The sequence below is a fragment of the Theropithecus gelada genome, chromosome 13, assembly GCF_003255815.1.
Source record: "Theropithecus gelada isolate Dixy chromosome 13, Tgel_1.0, whole genome shotgun sequence".
NCBI classification, from domain to species: domain Eukaryota; kingdom Metazoa; phylum Chordata; class Mammalia; order Primates; family Cercopithecidae; genus Theropithecus; species Theropithecus gelada.
Genome location: NC_037681.1, coordinates 82,469,417 through 82,491,016, shown reverse-complemented (window position 1 = coordinate 82,491,016; position 21,600 = coordinate 82,469,417). Strand labels below are relative to the sequence as shown.

Here is a 21,600-nt window from a genome sequence, read left to right as displayed (position 1 = left end):
TCATACAGCATGCCGGCATGGCATTTGGACAAAGATTTTCTACCTAACTTTGTACTTATATGGAATCTCTCCGAGAAAGGTCCTCCCAGATAATGGTGTGACTTACTAGAGGACAGTAATTTATAGCTGTAATTTGTTAATCCCCTGAGTATCCCTAGAGGAGGAAAAATCTTGATTGTATGGAAGCTGTGGGGATTTAAGGTCTTTATAAAAGAATTGACCCAGGGCTGCCCCTGGTCATCTGATGGGAACAACTCCTTCTTTGTGGACCCCTAGGCATCAAGGAATAGCTTCACACCCACAGATAGTGACTGATTTGGACAAACGGAGCTGATCACTCACTCTTCAGATTGATAGAGACTGTCAACCGAAAAATCATGAGAAATTCCAGCATCTCTAACCTCACTCTGAGAGTGGCAGCCCTGGAAAGGAGAAATTTCTTTCTTTTTTTTTTTTGAGATGGAGTCTTGCTCTGCTGCCCAGGCTGCAGTGTAGTGGCCGGATCTCAGCTCACTGCAAGCTCCACCCCCCGGGTTCACACCATTCTCCTGCCTCAGCCTCCTGAGTAGCTGGGACTACAGGCGCCCGCCACCTCGCCCGGCTAGTTTTTTGTATTTTTTAGAAGAGACGGGGTTTCACCGTTTAGCCAGGATGGTCTCGATCTCCTGACCTCGTGATCCGCCCGTCTCGGCCTCCCAAAGTGCTGGGATTACAGGCGTGAGCCACCGCGCCCGGCCAGAAATTTATTTCTTAAGAAGGGGATTCAGCCTCCGGCTGAAAAACTGAAAGCAAACTCTTTGAAAGAGAAGAGCTTGGCAAGGGATTTATACTGAAGTTGGCCAAGTATACGCATTCAACAGGTTGTGGGAGGAGCTATGAATATTCATGAAGGGGGTCCTGATCATGCATTTTGAACAAACATGCATTTATTTCCTCCTGATTTGCCCTGCTGCCCAGGCTGGAGTGCAGTGGTGCAATCCACTTGGCTCACTGCAGCCTTGAGCCCAGGAGGTCGAGGCTGCAGTGAGCAGAGATTGCACCACCACATTCCAGCCTGGGTGACAGAGTGAGACCCTGTCTCAATTTTAAAAAAATTTTTAAATTGGCTCAATCATGGCTCACTGCAGCCTTGACCTCCTAGACTTAAGCAATCCTCTCACCTCAACCTCCCAAGTAGCTGGGATTACAGGTGCACATCATCAAGCCTGGCTAATTTTTGTATTTTTTGTAGAGACGGAGTTTCGTCACATTGACCTGGCTTGTCTCAAGCTCCTCTCAAGCAGAGGAAAGGAAGAGAAGCAGAGATACAGATTACGATTGTGCTAACAGTTGTCTGAGCATAACTGTATAACAGTATTACAACTACTGCATTTCAACTCATGTTACATCAAGCATTTCAATGATATGACAATATCTTTGATCAAGGCATTCTGTAGTTCAAGAGTGGGCAGAAAGCATAAAAGATCTAACAAAACTAATAAGAAGCAAAAAAGTTCAAAGAGCAAACTGTCAGGAACCTAGGAACTCAGAGAAAATGGGGATAAGTTCTGGACGAACAGAATTTACGTACAGAATTCCAATCCATTTCTGAGGCAATAATTTTCTCACTGGTAGGTGACACTCCAGCCACCCACAAACCTCATGCCCCTTGTCTCAGTGGTGCTCCCCTTTGCCCCCTGACTGAATCTGAGGGGCTTCTGCATTTTCCTTCCCATTGCTGCCTCCAGGATGCATCTTTCTGGCATCTCTAACCTCACTCTGAGAGTGGCAGCCCTGACTGCCTGGCACTTTACACACACTGCTAGGTCAGAACTCCTCAGGGTTGGGTCATAATTGTTGTAATGTTGTATCCCTGAAGGCCAGATTTTATCTTTCCACTTTCTATCCCCAGGACTGGCCTGGAGTCCAGTATGTAGGATGGGCTTAATCCATGTTTTTGAGTGAATGACTAATACATAAATCCATAATAATCAAGCACATTATGTTTCAGCAAACACCTCAACAATATAGCTATCAGAGTGACTTTTTTCTTTCTTTTTTCTTTTTTTTGAGACAGGGTCTTGCTCTGTCACCCAGGCTGGAATGCAGTGGACAACTGCAGCTGACTGCAGCCTCACCTTCCTGGGCTCAAGTTATCCTTCCACCTCCGCCTCCCAAATAGCTGGGACCACAGGTGTGTGCCACCACATCTGGCTTACTGTTTTTTTTTTTTTGTTTGTTTGAGGTGGAGTCTTGCTGTGTCACCCAGGCTGGAGTGCAATGGCATGATCTCAGCTCACTGCAACCTCCACCTCCCGAGTTCAAGCAATTCTTCTGCTTCAGCCTCCTGAGTAGCTGTTACTACAGGCGTGCATCACCATGCCTGGCTAATTATTGTATTTTTTTTTTTTAGGAGAGACCAGGTGTCACCATATTGACCAGGCTGGTCTTGAACTCCTGACCTTGTGATCTACCCACCTCGGCCTTCCAAAGTGCTGGGATTACAGATGTGAGCCAGCATGCCTGGCCACATCTGGCTAATTTTTTAAATTACTTGTAGAGATGAGGTCTCTCTAGTTGCCCAGGCTGGTCTTTAACTCCTGGGCTCAAGTGATCCTCAGCCTCCCAAAACGCTGGGATTACAGGCATGAGCCACTGCCTAGAATATCTTTTTTCTCTTTTTTTCTGGTATTGTTACTTTAATCTTCATAAGAACATAACACAAGACTATTCACTACCAAATTTACACTTAAGCATTCTAGGTTTTTTTTTTGTTTGTTTGTTTGTTTTTTTAGACGGAGTCTTGCTCTGTCGCCCAGGCTGGAGCACAGTGGTATGATCTCAGCTCACTGCAAGCTCCGCCTCCCAGGTTCATGCCATTCTCCTGCCTCAGTCCCCCGAGTAACTAGGGCTATAGGCACCGCCACCACGCCTGACTAATTTTTTTGTATTTTTAGTAGAAATGGGGTTTCACCGTGTTAGCCAGGATGGTCTCAATCTCCTGACCTCGCGATCCACCCGCCTCGGCCTCCCAAAGTGCTGAGATTACAAGCATGAGCCACCGCACCCAGCCAGTATTCTTTAAAGGATGGAATGTTTGTTGTTTTTGTTGTTGTTTTGGTTTTTAAGAGTCTCACTTTTTTTGCCCAGGGTAGAATATAATGGTGCAATCTCGGCTGACTGCAAACTCTGCCTCCCAGGTTCAAGTGATTTTCCTGCCTCAGCCTCCCGAGTAGCTAGGATTACAGGCGATGCCTGGCTAATTTTTGTATTTTTAGTAGAGACGGTATTTCACCATATTGGCCAGGCTGGTCTCGAACTCCTGACCTCAGGTGATCCACCTGCCTTGGCCTCCCAAAGTGCTGGGATTACAGGCATGAGCCACCATGCCCGGACTAAAGTATGGAATGTTTTATTGGAGGCTTTTAATTATTTTATTTCAACCAGAGAGCTAACTTATAAATAATCCATATAAAATCATCAGACTGTCCCATAATACATGCTAATTCATTAATTAACAAAAACTTAATCTAGGTACTGAGAATACATCAGCAAACAAAAAAGAGAGTCCCTAGTCTCATAAAATTTACATGCCAGTTGGGGGAGGATTGGACATAAGCAGTATAAAAATAATGTCAGTTGATTAATAAAAAAAAATAAAGCAAGGTGAAGGGGTAAAGAGTAACTTGGGGAGAGTTTGCCTAGTTAGAATCAGGAAGGCCTCTCCAATAAGCGACATTTGAGTAAAGGCCAGAAGGAAGTTAGGGCTGTATGTCTGTGGATAACTGGGGGAGACATCTTAGATAGAGGAACAGCAAGTACCCTGGGCCTGGGGTTTTGAATTACGGGGAAACCCATGAGGCCACAGCAGTGAGATGTGGAGAGAGTTGCAAAATGTGAAGTCAGAAAAATAGCAGATTCAATGGGGCCTTCTGGGACACAGTAAAGATTTTGCATTTTATTCTGAGTGAGATAGGGAACTTTGGGAGAGGTGAAAACTGAGGAGGGACTTGGGTTTTAAATGGTCACTCTGGGCCAGGCACAGTGGTTCACGCCTGTAATCCCAGCACTTTGGGAGGCTGAGGCAGGAGGAGTGCTTGAGCCCACGAGTTCAAAACCAGGCTGGGCAACGTAATGAGACCACATTTCTACAAAAAATAAATTTAGGCCAGGCGTGGTAGTTCACACCTGTAATCCCAGCATTTTGGGAGGCCGAGATGGGCAGATCACTTGAGGTCAGGGGTTCGAGAGCAACCTGGCCAACATGGTGAAACCAGTCTCTACTAAAAATATGAAAATTAGCCGGGTGTGGTGGAGCTCACCTGTAATCTCATCTACCCTGGAGGCTGAGTCAGGACAATCGCTTGAACCTGGGAGACAGAGGTTGCAGTGAGCTGAGATCGTGCCACTGCGGCACCAGCCTGGGCGACAAAGTGAGACTCCATCTAAAAGAAAATAAATAAATAAATAAATAAATAAATAGCCAGGTGTGGTGATGCATACCTGTAGTCCCAGCTGCTTGGGAAGCTGAGGTGGGAGGATTGCTTGAGCCTAGAAAGTCAAGGCTACGGTCAGCCATGATCTCATCACTGCACTCCAGTCTGGGTGGACAGACCAAGACTCGATCTCATAAAAAAATAATAAATAGGTGGTTGCAACAAGCCAATAATCCAAGTGAGAGTTGCTGGTGGCTTGCACCAGAGTTGTAGTGGAGGAGGTAGAAATATTTGGATTCTGGATATATTTCAAAGGTAACACTAAAAGGATTTGAATGTGAAGTGCGGAAGAAATTAATGCATCCAAGGATGAAGTTTCTGTGGGAAGCAATTGGAGGATGGTGTTGCCACTTAATGAATTGGGGAAGATTTGGGAAGAAATGGGTTTGGGGAGTTAGTAGATGCTGTGATGTCCTGTCCTGCATCCTCCTGGCCTACCTCTGAGTTTGCTTGCAGCCAGGGTGGACAGTTCCCGTATATGCTGATGGCTTCTACCTCAAGTTCACCTTTGTTCCTCTACTTCCCTGCCTGCAAGATCTCTCCATTGCCAGCGACCTTATTCAGCTTGGCTGCACAGCAGATCACAAGTGCTGGGGACCAGGCCAGGCGCAGTGGCTCACGCCTGTAATCCCAGCACTTTGGGAGGCCGAGGTGGGTGGATCATCTGAGGTCAGGAGTTTGAGACAAGCCTGACCAACATGGAGAAACCCCCTCTCTACTAAAAATACAAAAATTAGCCGGGCATGATGATGCATGCCTGTAATCCCAGCTACTCAGGAGGCTGAGGCAGGAGAATCACTTGAACCTGGAAGGCGGAGGTTGCCATGAGCCGAGATCGCACCATTGCACTCCAGCCTGGGCAACAAGAGTGAGACTCCATCTCAAAAAAAAAAAAAAAAAAAGGAAGTACTGGGGACCTAAATCCCCCGGGGAACCACTGGCCAGTGAGGCATAGGGTAAGGAATTAATTGGTGGGTAACCTGGCTTCTCTTTCCGTGGCGAGACTGTTCTGAGATACCTTCTACAGGACTCCTTACAGGGTATCCAGCAGGATTTAGCTTCAATTGCCTACAGTAATAACCTGCTCCTTAGAGCACCCCTTATTAACTCTCCTCCCTTCTCTGTCTTACTTCTTTTATTTCCTCACTTGTGCTTCCTGGGATAACTTCCTCTATAATTTAGTTTCTGCTGCATAATAAACCACCCCCAAAATGCAGTGGCTTACAACAGCCATTATTTTTGCTCATGATTCTGTGGGTCAACAATTTGGGCTGGACTCAACTGGGTGACAAATTTTCTGCTGGTCTTGCCTGGGCTCACACAGTGGCTACAATAATATGGTGGCTTGACTGGGGCTGGAAGGTTTAAGATGCCCTAAAATGGTAGATAGTGGATGCTAGCTGTCAGCTGGCTGATTTCAAAGGCCTCAGATGGGTTGGCTCATGTAGTCCAAATGCCCTCTCCTCTCCATCAGGCTAGACTGGGATTCTTCACATGGCAGTCTTGGGCAGTGTTCCAAAGTGACAAAAGTGGAAGCTGTGAAGCTTCATGAGGTCCACAGTGCTGCTCCTACTGCATTCTTTCCATCAAAGCAAGGCTCAGGTGCTAAGCCAGATTCAAAGGGTAAAGAGACAAATTCCACTTCTTGAAGGCAGGGAAGTCAAAGTCACATTGCAAAGAAAATATCATACAAGAAGGAAAGAATGCTAAGGCCATCTTTGCAAACAACCTACCCATCTCCCCCAACCCCCAAATTGCCTACGGATCTCTTTATCTCAGAGTCCGCCTTTGGGGGAATCCACACTAAGCTGGGGTGGGTAGGAATCAAAGCTCTGCCGCAGACATGCTAAGGGAGATGCTTCCTGGAGGAACCCAAGTGGAGACTTTGAACTGGCAGTTGGATTTATGAATCTGGAATTCAGAAGGGAGGTCTGGACTGGAGATACTCAATCTGGGAGTCAACGAAATATATGTAAACAAAGATAGTCCTAGTTTGGACAAGAGCATATAAGGAATGTATGTAGAAAAAAGACGTCAGAATGCTGAACCCCAGACCACTGCAGTGTTGACGGGTCAGGGAACAAGAGGGGGCACCAAAGGACGCTGAGAAGGAGCAGCAGGTAAGGACACCAGCAGTAGTATCCTGGGGGCCAAGGAGAGAGTGTTTCAAGAATAGCACTAGATGGGGCGCGGTGGCTCATGCCTGTAATCCTAGCACTTTGGGAAGCTGAGGCGGGTGGATCACCTGAGGTCAGGAGTTTGAGACCAGACTGACCAACATGGCGAAACCTCGTCTCTACTAAAAATACAAAAATTAGTTGTGTGCGGTGGCAGATGCCTATAATTCCAGCTACTCTGGAGGCTGAGGCAGGAGAATTGCTTGAACCTGGGAGCAGGAGGTTGCATTGAGCCGAGATCACACCACTGCACTCCAGCCTGGTGACAGAGCAAGATTCTGTCTCAAAAAAAAAAAAAAAGTCAACATTACAGTGTTTGTTTACAATTAACTAGTGATTGGGCCTTTCGGGTCTTCTCCACTCCTCACTCCCACCCAAATCTTGCCTCACTATTTGTGCCTCATTTTATGTTACCCAGAATGCTTTGATTCCTCCCCTTCCCCAAAGAGTAGCGATTTACCTTTTCTCCTCCAAGCCTTCCTGAACTTATTCTTATCAGGCATTCCAGAATGTAGTAATGCTATAATTTCCTGAATATCGTATTCTATGCCCAAAAGAAAAAGAGCCAACCGTAAAAATCTGGATTCAGCTCAAAATTAAAGAATTTTTCCGGCTGGGCACAGTGGCTCACGCCTGTAATCCCAGCACTTTGGGAGGCCGAGGAGGGTGGCTCACAAGGCCAGGAGATCGAGACTATCCTGGCCAACATGGTGAAACCCAGTCTTTAGTAAAAATACAAAAAATTAGCTGGGCGTGGTGGCGGGCGCCTGTAGTCCCAGCTACTTGGGAGGCAGAAGCAGGGGAATTGCCTGAACCTGAGAGGCGGAGGTTGCAGTGAGCTGAGATCGTGCCACTGCACTCCAGCCTGGGCAACAGAGCAAGACACCATCTACAAAAAAAAAAAAATCTTTCCCACTGTCTGTAAGCAGTTACTATGAAGCTTTAATTACATTTCCTGTTAATAACTGAAACCTCAAAATACTTTTTTTTTTTTTTTTTTTTTTTGAGGCCGAGTCTCGCTCTGTCACCCGGGCTGGAGTGCAGTGGCCGGATCTCAGCTCACTGCAAGCTCCGCCTCCCGGGTTCCCGCCATTCTCCTGCCTCAGCCTCCCGAGTAGCTGGGACTACAGGCGCCCGCCACCTCGCCCGGCTAGTTTTTTTTTTGTATTTTTTAGTAGAGACGGGGTTTCACCGTGTTAGCCAGGATGGTCTCGATCTCCTGACCTCGTGATCCGCCCGTCTCGGCCTCCCAAAGTGCTGGGATTACAGGCTTGAGCCACCGCGCCCGGCCCTCAAAATACTTTTTTTGAAAAGATAAGACAATTTCCTCTCTCTGCCCCCTCAGAGATTGGCAGATAGCAGATGGCCATGTCACTGCCTCACCCCTTCACTGAGCTCCCTGCCATCACCTCCCAAATAAATCCTTGCACCCAATCCTGGTCTCAGGGTTAGCTTTTAGAGGACCTGGTCTCAGGGTTAGCTTTTAGAGGACCTGGTCTCAGGGTTAGCTTTTAGAGGACCTGGTCTCAGGGTTAGCCTTTAGGGGACCCCAGGACAGTGTTCTCTGGAATACCCAAATGTCTAGCAGCACTGGACCCACACTTTGTGTGGCAAAAAATGGAGTCTGGATGGACACAGTGGCTCACATCTGGAATCCCAAAACTTTGGGAGGCCAAGGCAGGAGGTTCATTTGAGGCCTGGAGTTTGAGACTAGCCTGGACAACATAGTGAGACCATGCCTCTACCAAAAATACAAAAATTAGCCAGGCGCGGTGGCATGTGCCTGTAGTCCCAGCTACTCAGGAGGCTCAGGAGGGAGGATTGCTTGAGTCCCGGAGGTGGAGGTTGCAGTGGCCCCGGAGGTGGAGGTTGCAGTGAGCCATGATCACGCCACTGCACTCCAGCCTGGGTGACAGGGCAAGACTCTGTCTCAAAAAAAAAAAAAAAAAAAGTCTGGAGTCCAGAGGCAGCTAACCCTTTCAGGGTCCCAGAATAGGCTATGCAAAGTGGGGGATATGGTCCCCCACTGCACCTGGCAGGAAAAATTATTTAATTTTGAGCTGAATCCAGATTTTTACGGTTGGCTCTTTTTCTTTTAGGCATAGAATACGGTATTCAGGAAATTATAGCATTACTACATTCTGGAATGCCTGACATTCTGGACATGGTCCCCCACTTTGCAGAACCTCTTTTGAGATTGGCCCAGTGGGCATCTGAGCTTGTAATCCAGCACATGTAAGATATAGGCAAGGGGAGTTCTTGTTCTTTTTTACATTTTCAAGTAGTGAGAGAAGAGACACACAACAAACAGACATAGTTTTACAATTTCAAAACCATAGTATAATCTGTGTAATGCTTATAATGGAAAAAATTAAATAAATACTTAAACAAAAAAACCCCTTCCTAAGTGCCTTTTATTTTGTGATTTTTTTTTTCTTTTTCTAGTTTTTTTTTTTTTTCTTCTGCCTCTTTATTTTCTCAAGTTGGGATTTCCAGAGTTTCATTTCAAGAACCAACTTGCTTTGCTTCATTTCTGTCCTCTGGGCTTTTGTTACCTGATGAGTTTGAGTGCTTTCAGGACATTCGATACTTCAATTTCAATTAGCAAGCCCTCCTGGAAGAAAGAACACACCGTTGTCACTTCTAAGTTAATTCTATAACCTTGCAAAATTTGATTTCCATGCAAGAATGTGAAAATCATCTTAGATAATTTAGGTAGCAATTTATCTGACAAATGTGAGACTCAATTCTTTCAAATAAAAGGATGTGGAGCCGGGTGCGGTGGCTCATGCCTGTAATCCCAGCACTTTGGGAAGCTGAGGCGGGAGGATCACGAGGTCAGGAGATCGGGACCATCCTGGCTAACACGGTGGAACTCCGTCTCTACTAAAAATACAAAAAGTAGCTGGGTGTGGTGGCGGGCACCTATAGTCCCAGCTACTCAGGATGCTGAGGCAGGAGAATGGCGTGAACCCAGGAGGCGGAGCTTACAGTGAGCTGAGATCACACCACTGCACTCCAGCCGGGGCAACAGAGCTAGACTCTGTCTCAAAAAAAAAAAAAAAAAAACATGGAAAGCAAAATTGCTTTCATGTAAAAAAATTAGAGCATACATGTGATTTCAACTTTTTAATATCAATTACTCATTAAATCTTCCCCTAGGTTTATTTCTAAATCAGAAAGTTTCATCTGTGTGAAAACTAAAAACTGAGAATTAGTATTAAATTTTTAAGACCATTAATGCTTTATCTGATTTTAAAGCATGATTAATTTTCCCTTCTCTAGGTGTTTAAAATGAATATCTCACAATGACAATGACAGAATGACAGAATAATAGGGGGCAACTGCAATCACTGCCACATCTGAAGGTGGTTCATTGTAAAGTAATGCTACACTCTTAACCTGGGACTAAAAAATAATGTGAGTTTTTAAACAGAACTTTAACATGCATGTTTTTAAGTAGTGATGGCGCCCTCAAAAGAATGGTTCTAACCATCCTTCCAGATTGCAATTTCTTTCTTTTTTTTTGAGACGGACCACGGATCTTGTTCTGTCGCTCAGGCTGGAGTGCAGTAGTGCAATCTCAGTTCACTGCAACCTCCACCCCCTGGATTCAAGCGATTCTCCTTCCTCAGCCTCCCGTGTAGCTGGAATTACAGGCATGTGCCACCACACCCAGCTAATTTTTGTAGTTTTAGTAGTGATGGGGTTTTGCCATGTTGCCCAGACTGGTCTTGAATTCCTGAGCTCAAGTGATCCTCCTGCCTCGGCTTCCCAAAGTGCTGGATTTACAGGTGTTAGCCACCATACCTGACTGAGAACAGGTTAATTTTTATTTTTTATTTTTATTTTTGTTTTTTTTGAGACAGAGTCTCGCTCAGTCGCCCAGGCTGGAGTGCAGTGGCGCGATCTCAGCTCACTGCAAGCTCCGCCTCCCGGGTTCACAGCATTCTCCTGCCTCAGCCTCCTGAGTAGCTAGGACTACAGGCGCCCGCCACCATGCCCGGCTAATTTTTTGTGTTTTTAGTAGGGACGGGGTTTCACCGTGTTAGCCGGGATGGTCTCGATCTCCTGGCCTTGTAATCCCCCCGCTTCGGCCTCCCAAAGTGCTGGGAGTACAGGCGTGAGTCACCGCGCGCGGCAGAACAGGTTAATTTTAAAAGGTACCATAAGTAATTTGATAAAAAGCCTAGCGAATAAGATATGTAATCAAACTAATAGTATTGACTTAGGGAAAAAAAAAAAAAAAAAAGCCTAGCAATAAAAGAATGAGATTGGTGTTTTTGCATTGCTCAGAATCTGCCTCTAGGTGAGTCTGTTTTGGGCACTGCAACAGATCACTGGCAGTTGCAGCTCCATGAGGGCAGGGACCTGTGCCTGGTACAGGACTGAACTGGGGTCTGCTCACCTGGCTCAGTAAAGCCAAACATTCACTCTGCAGTTTGCGTTAGGAGGAAGAAGGGTATTTATCTTTGCAGTGCACCAAGCAAGAAGAATCAGGCAGCTCATACTTAAGACCTGATCTCCCAATGGCTTGCAAGTAAGGGTTTTTATATTTATTTAGTTTTTGAGATGGAGTCTTGGTCTGTTGCCCAGGCTGGAGTGCAGTGGCGCAATCTTGGCTCACTGCAATCTCCCAGGTTCAAGCAATTCTCCTGCCTCAGCCTCCCTAGCGGCTGGGATTACAGGCTCCCGCCACCATGCCTGGCTAATTTTTGTATTTTTAGTAGAGACGGGGTTTCGCCATGTTGGCCAGGCTGGTCTCGAACTCCTGACCTCAGTTGATTTGTCCACTTTGGCAAGGGTTTTTAAAGGCAGAGGCAGAGGTTACAGGCAAAGTCATAAATCAATACATGGAGGCTATATGCTGGTTTGACCTAAAAAGACGGGACATCTCAAAGTGGATGGTGGGGCATGGGCCGGGTTACAGGTCATAGATTCAAAGATTTTCCGATTTGCATTTGGTTAAGATGGCAAAGGTTTGTCTAAAAATTTGGGGTCAGAAGAAAAGAGTGTTAGCTTTGGCTCATGGGCGTGACTTCCTCCAGGCCCCTCAGAAAGAACTTCAGAAAAAAAAAAATAGCGGTTAGAGTTGAGTCCTCAGTTCCCCCTTACCTGAGGTCTGGGTGCCAGTGGATTCATTTGCTGGGCATCCATGTTTCTGAAAAACAACTCAGTGACCTATGTTAGGAGGTTATCTTTAGTTTCTCTTTCTTTCTTTCTTTTCTTTTCTTTCTTTTCTTTCTTTTTTCTTTGAGACAGAGTCTCTGTCACCCAGGCTGGAGTGCAGTGTTGGAATGTTGGTTCACAGCAATCTCCACCTCCCAGGTTCAAGCGATTCTCTTGCCTCAGCCTCCCACGTAGTTGGGATTACAGGTGCGCACCGGCACGCTTTGGCTAATTTTTGTATTTTTAGTAGAGACGGGGTTTCACCATGTTGACCAGGCTGGTCTCAAACTCCTGACTTCAGGTGATCCGCCCGCCTCGACCTCCCAATGTGCTGGTGTCAGAGGTGTGTGAAACCAGAGCAACTCCATCTTGAAAAGGAGCTGGGTACAAGGAGGCTGAGACCTACTGGGCGGTATTCCCAGATGGTTAAGGTGTTCTCTAAGTCACAGGATGAGATACAAGGTCAGCACAAGATACAGGTCATAAAGACCTTGCTGATAAAACAGGTTGCAGTAAAGAAGCCAGATAAAACCCACCCAAACCAAGATGGTCGTGAGAGTAACCTCTGGCCGTCCTCACTGCTACACTCCCATCAGCCCCATGACAGTTTACAGATGCCATGGCAACATCAGGAAGTTACCCTATATGGTCTAAAAGGGGAGGCATGAATAATCCACCGCTTGTTTAGAATATTATCAAGAAATAACCATAAAAATGGGCAGCCGTGGGAGCTGCTCTGTCTATGCAGTAGCCATTCTTTTATTCCTTTACTTTCCTAATAAATTTGCTTTTGCTTTGCACTGTAGACTTGCCCTGAATTCTTCCTTGCGCAAGATCCAAGAACACTCTCTTGGGGTCTGGATCAGGACCCCTTTCCTGTAACATTGAGATTACAGGCATGAGCCACCGTGCCAAGCCTCTTTTTTTTTTTTTTTTTTTTTTTCCGAGACAGAGTCTTTCTCTGTGCCCAGGCTGGAGTACAATGGTGCAACCTCAGCTCACTGCAACCTCCACCTCCCGGGTTCACACCATTCTCCTGCCTCAGCCTCCCGAGTAGCTGGGATTACAGGCTGGTCTTGAATTCCTGACTTTGTGATCCACCCGCCTTGGCCTCCCAAAGTGCTGGGATTACAGGCGTGAGCCACCGCACCCAGCCTTATTAATGCTATTGTGAAAAATCCTCACGGGCTGCAGATAACATCCTTGCAGTACCTTTACTCCTTCGGCTTTTTGCCAGCACCAACATTGGCCTTTGCAGTCCCCCTGACTTTCTCCATCCTGTTCTTGCATTCCTTTAGTTGGTTTCTTGAGGTCTTTTTCTTCTCATACAGGCCTTGTCTTGCAAGTCTGTGTTTGGTATGTTTGAGTTCATTTTACTTTACATAATCCAAGGAATCATAAATTGTGCCAAAGCCACAACCAACATGAGTTCTGAATCCAAATACAAAGATGACATCCAGTGTGGTCTTGTACATTTTGGCTAGTTTTCCCTGAATTTCTGTCTCAGGCACTGTTGCCTTCCAGGGGTGAAGGACATCAATGAGCATCTTTTTCTTCTGAAGTAGTCATGAACTTTCTAGTTAGGATAGTTACCGTGTGGTTCATGATGGCAGCCTACCCTCAGCCAGCCAGGGAGGAGAAGAGTTCTCTTTAGTTTCTGTAGGGAGCAAAACATCCCGGAATTCAAACTTTCTTGGCTATTGTTTTAAGCTACCATTACCTTCTTGCTTATCAAGTTGCTCATTTACTTCTCAGGGCTCACTAGGTGACTGGAATTTCCCCTGTGATAACTAAAACTTTTCCTTTTTTTCCATGCTTTGGAGAAAGTGCACGGCAGGCTCCTAAGAGAAGTCCCTGCTACATCTTATGACCATCTTGCGAATTACTGTACCCTAGCAACTACTATGGTGCCTGGTGCATAGGAGGATGATTGATTGAATATATGCAGAAATTCACAATGTGACTAATTCAAAGTACCTGACACTCATTTGAATGCACACATTTGAAATAGTTTTTAAAAGAAAATAGCTTCCATAATTTCCAAATACAACAATAACAGTTTATAGGAAATGTCCCAAGCTAGTCCACTTACTTCTGTTTCTTTTTCACACAATACCATCTTCTGAATGTATTCCATATTGCAAAATAAAAAAGCACTTTACGGTGATTATGTTAAATAGAGCCAACAGCATCATCCCTGTTTTATAGATTAGAATGTGGGGATGTGGAACAGTGAGTAATTTTTTCAACATTAGTATTATTAATTAGAATCCCAACTTATACTTACTAATGCCCATTTCTGCCCAAATCACTGGAGGAAGGGCGGATTACCTATGGCGCTGGGGGTGGGGTCAGTTTCTCGTAGGTATGGGATGGGGAGATACTTGAGCAAGATTGGGGTACTCCAGAGAAGGAACAAAGTGGGAGCAGATCCTGCATAGGTCTTATGTCCCCTGCAGTCACCAACTAATAAATGGAAGAACTGGCACTCGCACTTAGCTCTCCTGAAGTTAAATGTGGTACTTTTGTTTTTAGGGAATGTGTTATAACAAACAGCTCATTTTAAAGAGAACTTTTAGGGATTAATAAGTTTTACCCAGATAATAGATCAGGAGTTTTATTCTAATTGAAAATTAAATCTGATTTATGTGTCTCATGTGTTTTGATTCAGTGTAATACATTTTACAAATGAAGAGATGTGGGAGACTGCAAATTATAGAAGTTTGTGTTTGTTTTGTTTTTAAATCTAAAGTTGTATACATTCCTAGAGTCCTTTTAGCAGCATTATTCAAAACCCCTTATTAACATTATTCAAGCTAGGCACAGTGGCTCACATCTGTAATCCCAGCACTTTGAGAGGCTAAGGTGGGCAGATCACCTGAGGTCAGGAGTTTGAGACCAGCCTGGCCAAGATGATGAAACCCCATCTCTACTAAAAATACAAAAATTAGCCGGGCGTGGTGGCGTGCGTCTATAATCCCAGCTACTCAGGAGGCTGAGGCAAGAGAATCACTTGAACACAGGAAGTTACAGTGAGCCGAGATCGTGCCATTGCACTCCAGCCTGGGTGACAAGAGTGAAACTCCATCTCAAAGAAAACCCAAAAAACAAAAAACATTATTCAAAAGCATTTCTGCAGAACCTAATCCAGTAATTTCTTTCTTATTTTTGAGACAGAGCCTTGCACTGTCGCTCAGGCTGGACTACAGTGGCACGATCTCGGCTCACTGCAACCTGTGCCTCCTGGATTCTACTGCCTCAGCCTCCGAAGTAGCTGGGATTACAGCACTCGCCACCACACCCAGCTAATTTTTTTGTATTTTCAGTAGAGACGGGGTTTCATTATGTTGGCCAGGCTGGTCTCAAACTCCTAACCACATGATCCGCCCACCTCGGCCTCCCAAAGTACTGGGATTACAGGCATGAACCACTGCGCCAGGCCAATCCAGTAATTTTTAAAGTGGTATTCTTTAAGATTTCCCTGCAGAGGAAAATTGTTTCCTGTGAGCATCAACCCTAAGGCCTCTTAAGAAATTTCTGAGTTCAATAAACAGCAGATTTATGGCTGAGTGCGGTGGCTCACACCTGTAATCCCAGCACTTTGGGAGGCTGAGGCAGGCAGATCATTTGAGGTCAGGAGTTCAAGACCAGCCTGGCCAACATGGTGAAATCTTGTCTCTACAAAAATTAGCTGGGTGTGGTGGTGCACACTTGTAATCCCAGCTACTTGGGAGGCTGAGACAGGAGAATCACTTGAACCTGGGAGATAGAGTGTGCAGTGAGCTGAGATTGCACCACTGCACTCCTGCCTGGTGTGACAGAGTGAGACTTCATCTCAAATAAATAAATAAATATCAGATTTATAATGAGCATCTTTAAGACACATTTTATGCCAATGTGGCAGACACTGCCAGCTGCTTGCCAATAGCCATTTTCCCATTGTATTTACTCACAGAATCCAATTTTATTCTGGGCACAGTCTACCCACTTAAAATATTGAATGCCCAGCCTCTCTTGTAGTTGGGGTTACTTTATGACATGATCTGGCCAACTCTCAGCTCTATAAACAGTGGCTTCGTGGTGCTTCCAGGAACATGCCCATTGTCCTTCTTCCTCCTGCCTGACTCATGGACTCGATGCTTGATGGTCAAGTAGCTGTCCTGCCACCATGAAGATGAAAGCAACAATCTAAGGATAGTACAGGGAGCTAGGAGGAACCTGGGTCCCTAGAGCAGCTGCAGCAGCCTGGCCTGCCCACCTTTGAATCCTGACCATGTGGAAAAACAAATCCCTATTTGGTAAAGACATGGTAGTTGAGTTTCTGTTTACATGCATGCAGATACAATGCTGACTAATACGTTCAATATTTCCATTTTTGTGCCTTTTGTACAGCTCCAATAAGACCAAGTAACAAGATCATTGCTACACAAAATCTTCTCCTCCCTAACCTCCTGAACACAGTCCTTTCTTCTATGATGTGTTTCTGTAATAATAGGTCACATGTAAATTGGTAATTCGGGCACTGAGGACAGCATAACATGGAAGTCACATGGTTTCTATGCTATTTTTCATTGCACATTAATATTTTGAAGCAATGTATGAAGATCTTAAAGGAAAAAAAAACAAATCCTGAAGAAATACTTTCCTTTTGTGCAAGTAGTGGCAATATAGTGACTTTAAAGACCACGAGTTTTTCCCCAATGTTAAGCTATCTGGTAAAAGTGCAGACGAAGAAGTTATGTGTACATGTCATTCATTTAATTCCAGAAGCCTTTTTTCCCAATGAAGATGATCTCTAATTCCCTCACGTGTCTACATCTCAGAGCAGGTAGTGTGAGCCCAAGGGTTTGATGCTGCAAAGGCTGGCTGATGACGAAGGTGGGTGCACATGCAAGTGCAGATAGAATGGGCTCTTTTTTTTTTTTTTTAAATCAGCATTATGATTGTTTTTTTAGTGCTCTGGTTACAACATTGTATTAGGATTTGAGCAGTTTGCTACAGACCTATTTTCCTGAAGTCCAGTTTATTTTATTTTATTTTATTTTATTTTATTTTATTTTATGAGACAGAGTTTCACTCTGTCACCTAGGCTGGAGTGCAGTGGTGCGATCTTGGCTCACCGCAACCTCTGCCTCCAGGGTTCAAGTGATTCTCCTGCCTCAGCCTCCCGAGTAGCTGGAATTACAGGTGCCTGCCACCAAGCCCACCTAATTTTTGTATTTTTAGTAGAGACAAGGTTTCACCATGTTGGCCAGGCTGGTCTTGAATTCCTGACCTCCTGACAGGGTTACATCATATTGCCTACGGCTGGTCTTGAACTCCTGGGCTCAAGCCATTTACCTGCCTTGGCCTCCCAAAGTGCTGACACTGCAGGCATGAGCCGCCACACCCAGCTGAGAATTCATTCTTTTTGCTTCTTCTGGCTTCTGATGGCTGCTGGCATTCCTTGGCTTGTGGAAGCATCACTCCAATATTTGCCTCTGTTTTCACATTAGCTCTTCTATGTCTGTCTCAAATCTCTCTCTGCCTATCTCTTACAAAGATGCATGTGATGGCATTTAGGACCCACCTGGATAATCCAGGATAATCTCCCTATCTAAAAATAAATCTGAAAAAAAAATCACATCTTCAAAGAGCCTTTTCCAAATAAGGTAACATTTTCAGGTTCCAAAGGTATTAGGGATTAGGACTTGCTATCTTAGGGGACCATTGTTCAGCCCACTACACTAATGTTCTTGTAGCTGGAGGAATATTCCTACCAGGAGAATACCAGGAAGTATCTTTTGCTTTCTGCTTTTGTCCTTTTCTGTCCTTGGAAAATATGTTTATTTCTGGAAAACTAAGCAACATGATGTCTTAGTTTGTTCAGACTGCTGTAACAAAAATACCACAGACTGAGTGGCTTCAACAACAGATTTATTTCTCATAGTTCTGGAGGATGGGGAGTCTAAGAGCAAGGTGCTAGCAAAGTCAGTGTCTGAGGGTCCACTTCCTGGTTCAGACACAGCCATCTTCTTGCTGTATTCTCACAAAGCAGAAGGAGGGCCAGAGAGCTCTCTGGGGTCCCCTTTTGTAAGGACACTAATCCCATTCATGAAGGCTCCACCCTCATGACCTTATTTCCTTCCAAATGTCCCACCTCCTGATACACACCAGTGGTTAGAATTTCAACATTTCAACATATAAATTTGGTTGGGGCTGAGGGGAGCACAAACATCAGTCTATTGCAGGTGATGACTGTTTTCTTATAAAACAATAAGAATTACATTTTCCAAAGGATCAGTGTAATAGTATTTGCGACTCATTCATAAAAATGTTTGATTGTCTTCCATCAAGAAACTCCTACCAAGTTAAATTAATGAGCAGTGGAGGTGGCAAAGCAATACTTGAGAAATTTTACATGCTGTGCCATTAGATCCATCATGATTTGCACACAGAATATAAAATCTTTGGCGTTCACCACTTAAAGTCGTTATCACCACATCACAAAACCGGGCTGTGACCTCAGGGTCCTTGCCAAATGCCACTGAACACAGGGGTGTCTTGCTTCATAGAGAGAGCTGGAGCCTTAGCAGGCTTTGGTGTGTTTGAGAGCCCCTAGAATGAAGGCACAAACAAACCCTGTTAATAATAAGGTGATTCTGGCACGATTAAGTCTTTCTGAAATCTGGTTTGGAGGTCCAGAATTTAAACTTGCCCTGGTTTTAGACTCAAAAAAAAAAAAAAAAAAAAAAGTGTTCTACAACTTTATTCAAATAAAGTTTTCTTTAATAGGAAAGAATATTGTATTAGTCCATTCTCATGCTGCTATAAGGGACTGCCCAAGACTGGGTAATTAAAAAAGGAAAGAAGTTTAATTGACTCACAGTTCCGTGTGGCTGGGGAGGCCTCAGGAAACTTACCATCATGGTGGAAGGGGAAGCAAATACATCCTTCTTCACATGGCAGCAGGAAAGAGGCAGTGCTGAGCAAATTGGGAAAAGCCCCTTATAAAATCATCAGATCTCATGAGAACCCACTTGCTGTCATGAGAACAGCAGCATGGGGTAACCACCCCCATGATTCAATTATCTCCCACTGGGTCCCTCCCATCACACGTGGGGATTATGGGAAATACAATTCAGGATGTGATTTGGGTGGGGACACAGCCAAACCATATCAAATATTACGGATTAATTAACTATGGCCAAATTTAATCAGTGCAAAGTCACACTTATTTTTCAGAATAGTATTTTAGTCTTGTAAAAACTCTCATTCTTAAGTAATACACATTCTATTGAGAAAGTCAGGTCTAAGAAAAGAAACAGTTGAATGATTCTCATGGGTCTTATCTCATTTATAACAGATTTGGGGGGACATTTTATTTTATTTTTTGTAGAGACAATATCTTGCTATGTTGCCCAGGCTGGTCTTGAACTCCTGGGCTCAAGTGATCCTCCTGTCTTGCCCTCGTAAAGTGCTGGGATTAGAGGCATAAGCCACCACACCTGGCCAAACATTTAATTTCATTTCTCACATCAGTTTTTTTTTTTTTTTTTTTTAAATCAAACCATGACAGTAAATTGGGAATTTCTCCTTTATCAGAAAACCTACTTTTAAAGAATTGGATTCTAATTTAGTCCATAAAATTGATGGCATACATATTTTTTCTTGGGAATTAAAAATGTTTCAAATATTCCACTTATTCATGCAACATGAACAGGTTCCTTTTTTTAAAAAAAAAATTTAATTTTAGGTTCTGGGATACACGTGCAGAACGTGCAGGTTTGTTACATAGGTAAATGTGTGCCATGGTGGTTTGCGGCACCCATCAACCCATCACCTAGGTATTAAGCCCCTCCCTCCCCCAGCGCCCCCAACAGGCCCCAGTGTGTGTTGTTCCCCTCCCTGTGTCCATGTGTTCCCACTGATGAACAGGTTCCTAGTTTCTAAACACCTATTATGGACCAGGCACACTAGACACTGGGATACAAAAGTCAACAAGACCTGGTCCTGCCCTCAGGGAGCCTGAAGTGTAAGGGGATGGAGAGAGGACCCAACTTCTCATGGGCTGTGAATGGTCCAAGGGACTGGGCTAGGCTGGGCTGGGCTGTGAGAGTGAAGCAGAACCCAGCCAGTCTCAGGGAGGCTAGGGGCCTCTTCCAAAAGGAAGCTAAGGCCTGAAGAAGAAGAAGAAAAAAGCCATTTCCTTCAACAGTGACTGCGTGAGGGAAGGGGGTGTGTATAAAGGCCCAGAAGTGATGTGCTTGAGAAAGGGAGGCTGCATGGCACAAGCACCAGGTTAAAAGAAGAGGCTGGGCCAGCCCCAGAGTGGCCTCATAAACTTATTAGAGGGTTTGGACTCCAAAACAATGAAAGGATCCCTTCCTTCTATTCCTTTTCTTTCCCTTCCTCTTTCTTCATTCCTTTCCTCCTTCCTCCCTTCCTTCCTTTCCTTTGTCTTCCTCCCTTCCTTCTCTTCCTTCCTTTCATACTCCCTCCCTCCCTCCTTCCCTTTTTTCCTTCCTTCGTTCCTTCCTTCCTCCCTCCCTCCCTCTCTTTTTTCTTTCTCTCTTTCATCTTTCTCTCTCTCTCCCCTGCCTTTCTTTCTTCTCCCCACCCTTCCCTCCTCTTTCTCACACTCTCTCTTTCTTTCTCTTTTAGACAGGTCCTCACTCTGTCACCCAGGCTGGAGTGCAGCGGCAATCATAGCTCACTGCAGCCTCCAACTCCTGGGCTCAAGCCATCCTCCCACCTCAGCCTCCCAAATAGTAGGGATTACAGGTGTGCCCTACGACACCAGGCCATTGAAGGATTTTCAAGCAGGGCAAAGACATACTTAGATCTGCATTTTATAATGATCATTCTACTTGCTGTCGAATGGCTCAGATGCTGGCAAGCCTGGAAGCAGAGAACCCTCAAGGTAGGGAGAGGCAGATCTAGGGGAGAGAGTGTGGTTCCCTGAACTATGACTCAGTTGGGAAGAAAAGAAGTGGATGGATTTGAAAAACAATTTCCCCTAGCAGGTTCCCCTACTGCAACCTCCACCTCCCAGGTTCAAGCAATTCTCCTGCCTCAGCTTCCCGAGTAGCTGGGATTACAAGTGCACAGCCACCACGCGGGGCTAATTTTTGTATTTTTAGTAGAGACAGGGTTTCGCCATATTGGCCAGGCTGGCCTCTAACTCCTGACCTCAAGTGAACCGCCCACTTTGGCCTCCCAAAGTGCTGGGATTATAGGCATGAGCCACCATGCCCGGCAGCCCTAGTGATATTCTTGAAACAAACAACAGTTAAATACTTAGGTATTCAATACATCTAACTACTTTCTTGGAGCCATGAAAAATGTCAGTGGTCTGTGGTGAACGAGTTTTCAAATCTCTTGCTTACAGGCCTAATTTTATACCTACAAGAGCAGGCTTGAAAATTGCTTTCTCTAATTTTTATTCCTAAGGTCATATGACATTAGCCTAAATAAGTAAACTTCACCTGTTCACACACTATAGAAGCACATCAAAGCTGCTCCAGGCTGGATGCCGTGGCTCATGCCTGTAATCCCAGCACTTTGGGAGGCTGAGGCAGGCAGAACACACCCACCAGGAGTTCAAGACCAGGAGTTCAAGACTAGCCTTGGCAACAAAGAAAGACCCTGCCTCTACGAAAAAAAAAAAAAAAAAAAAATTAGCCTGGCATGGTGGCGGGCGCCTGTAATCCCACTTATTTGGGAGGCCGAGGCAGGAGAATTGCTTGAACCCTGGAGGCGGAGGTTGCAGTGAGCAGTGAGCTGAGATCGCATCACTG

The 21,600-nt window shown here is 45.0% G+C and overlaps 1 pseudogene; it reads right to left on the bottom strand.

Annotated features, from left to right (window-relative positions):
* Positions 1-13,035: 13,035 nt before the first annotated feature.
* LOC112605140 lies at positions 13,036-13,426 on the bottom strand (annotated as a pseudogene).
* Positions 13,427-21,600: the final 8,174 nt, after the last annotated feature.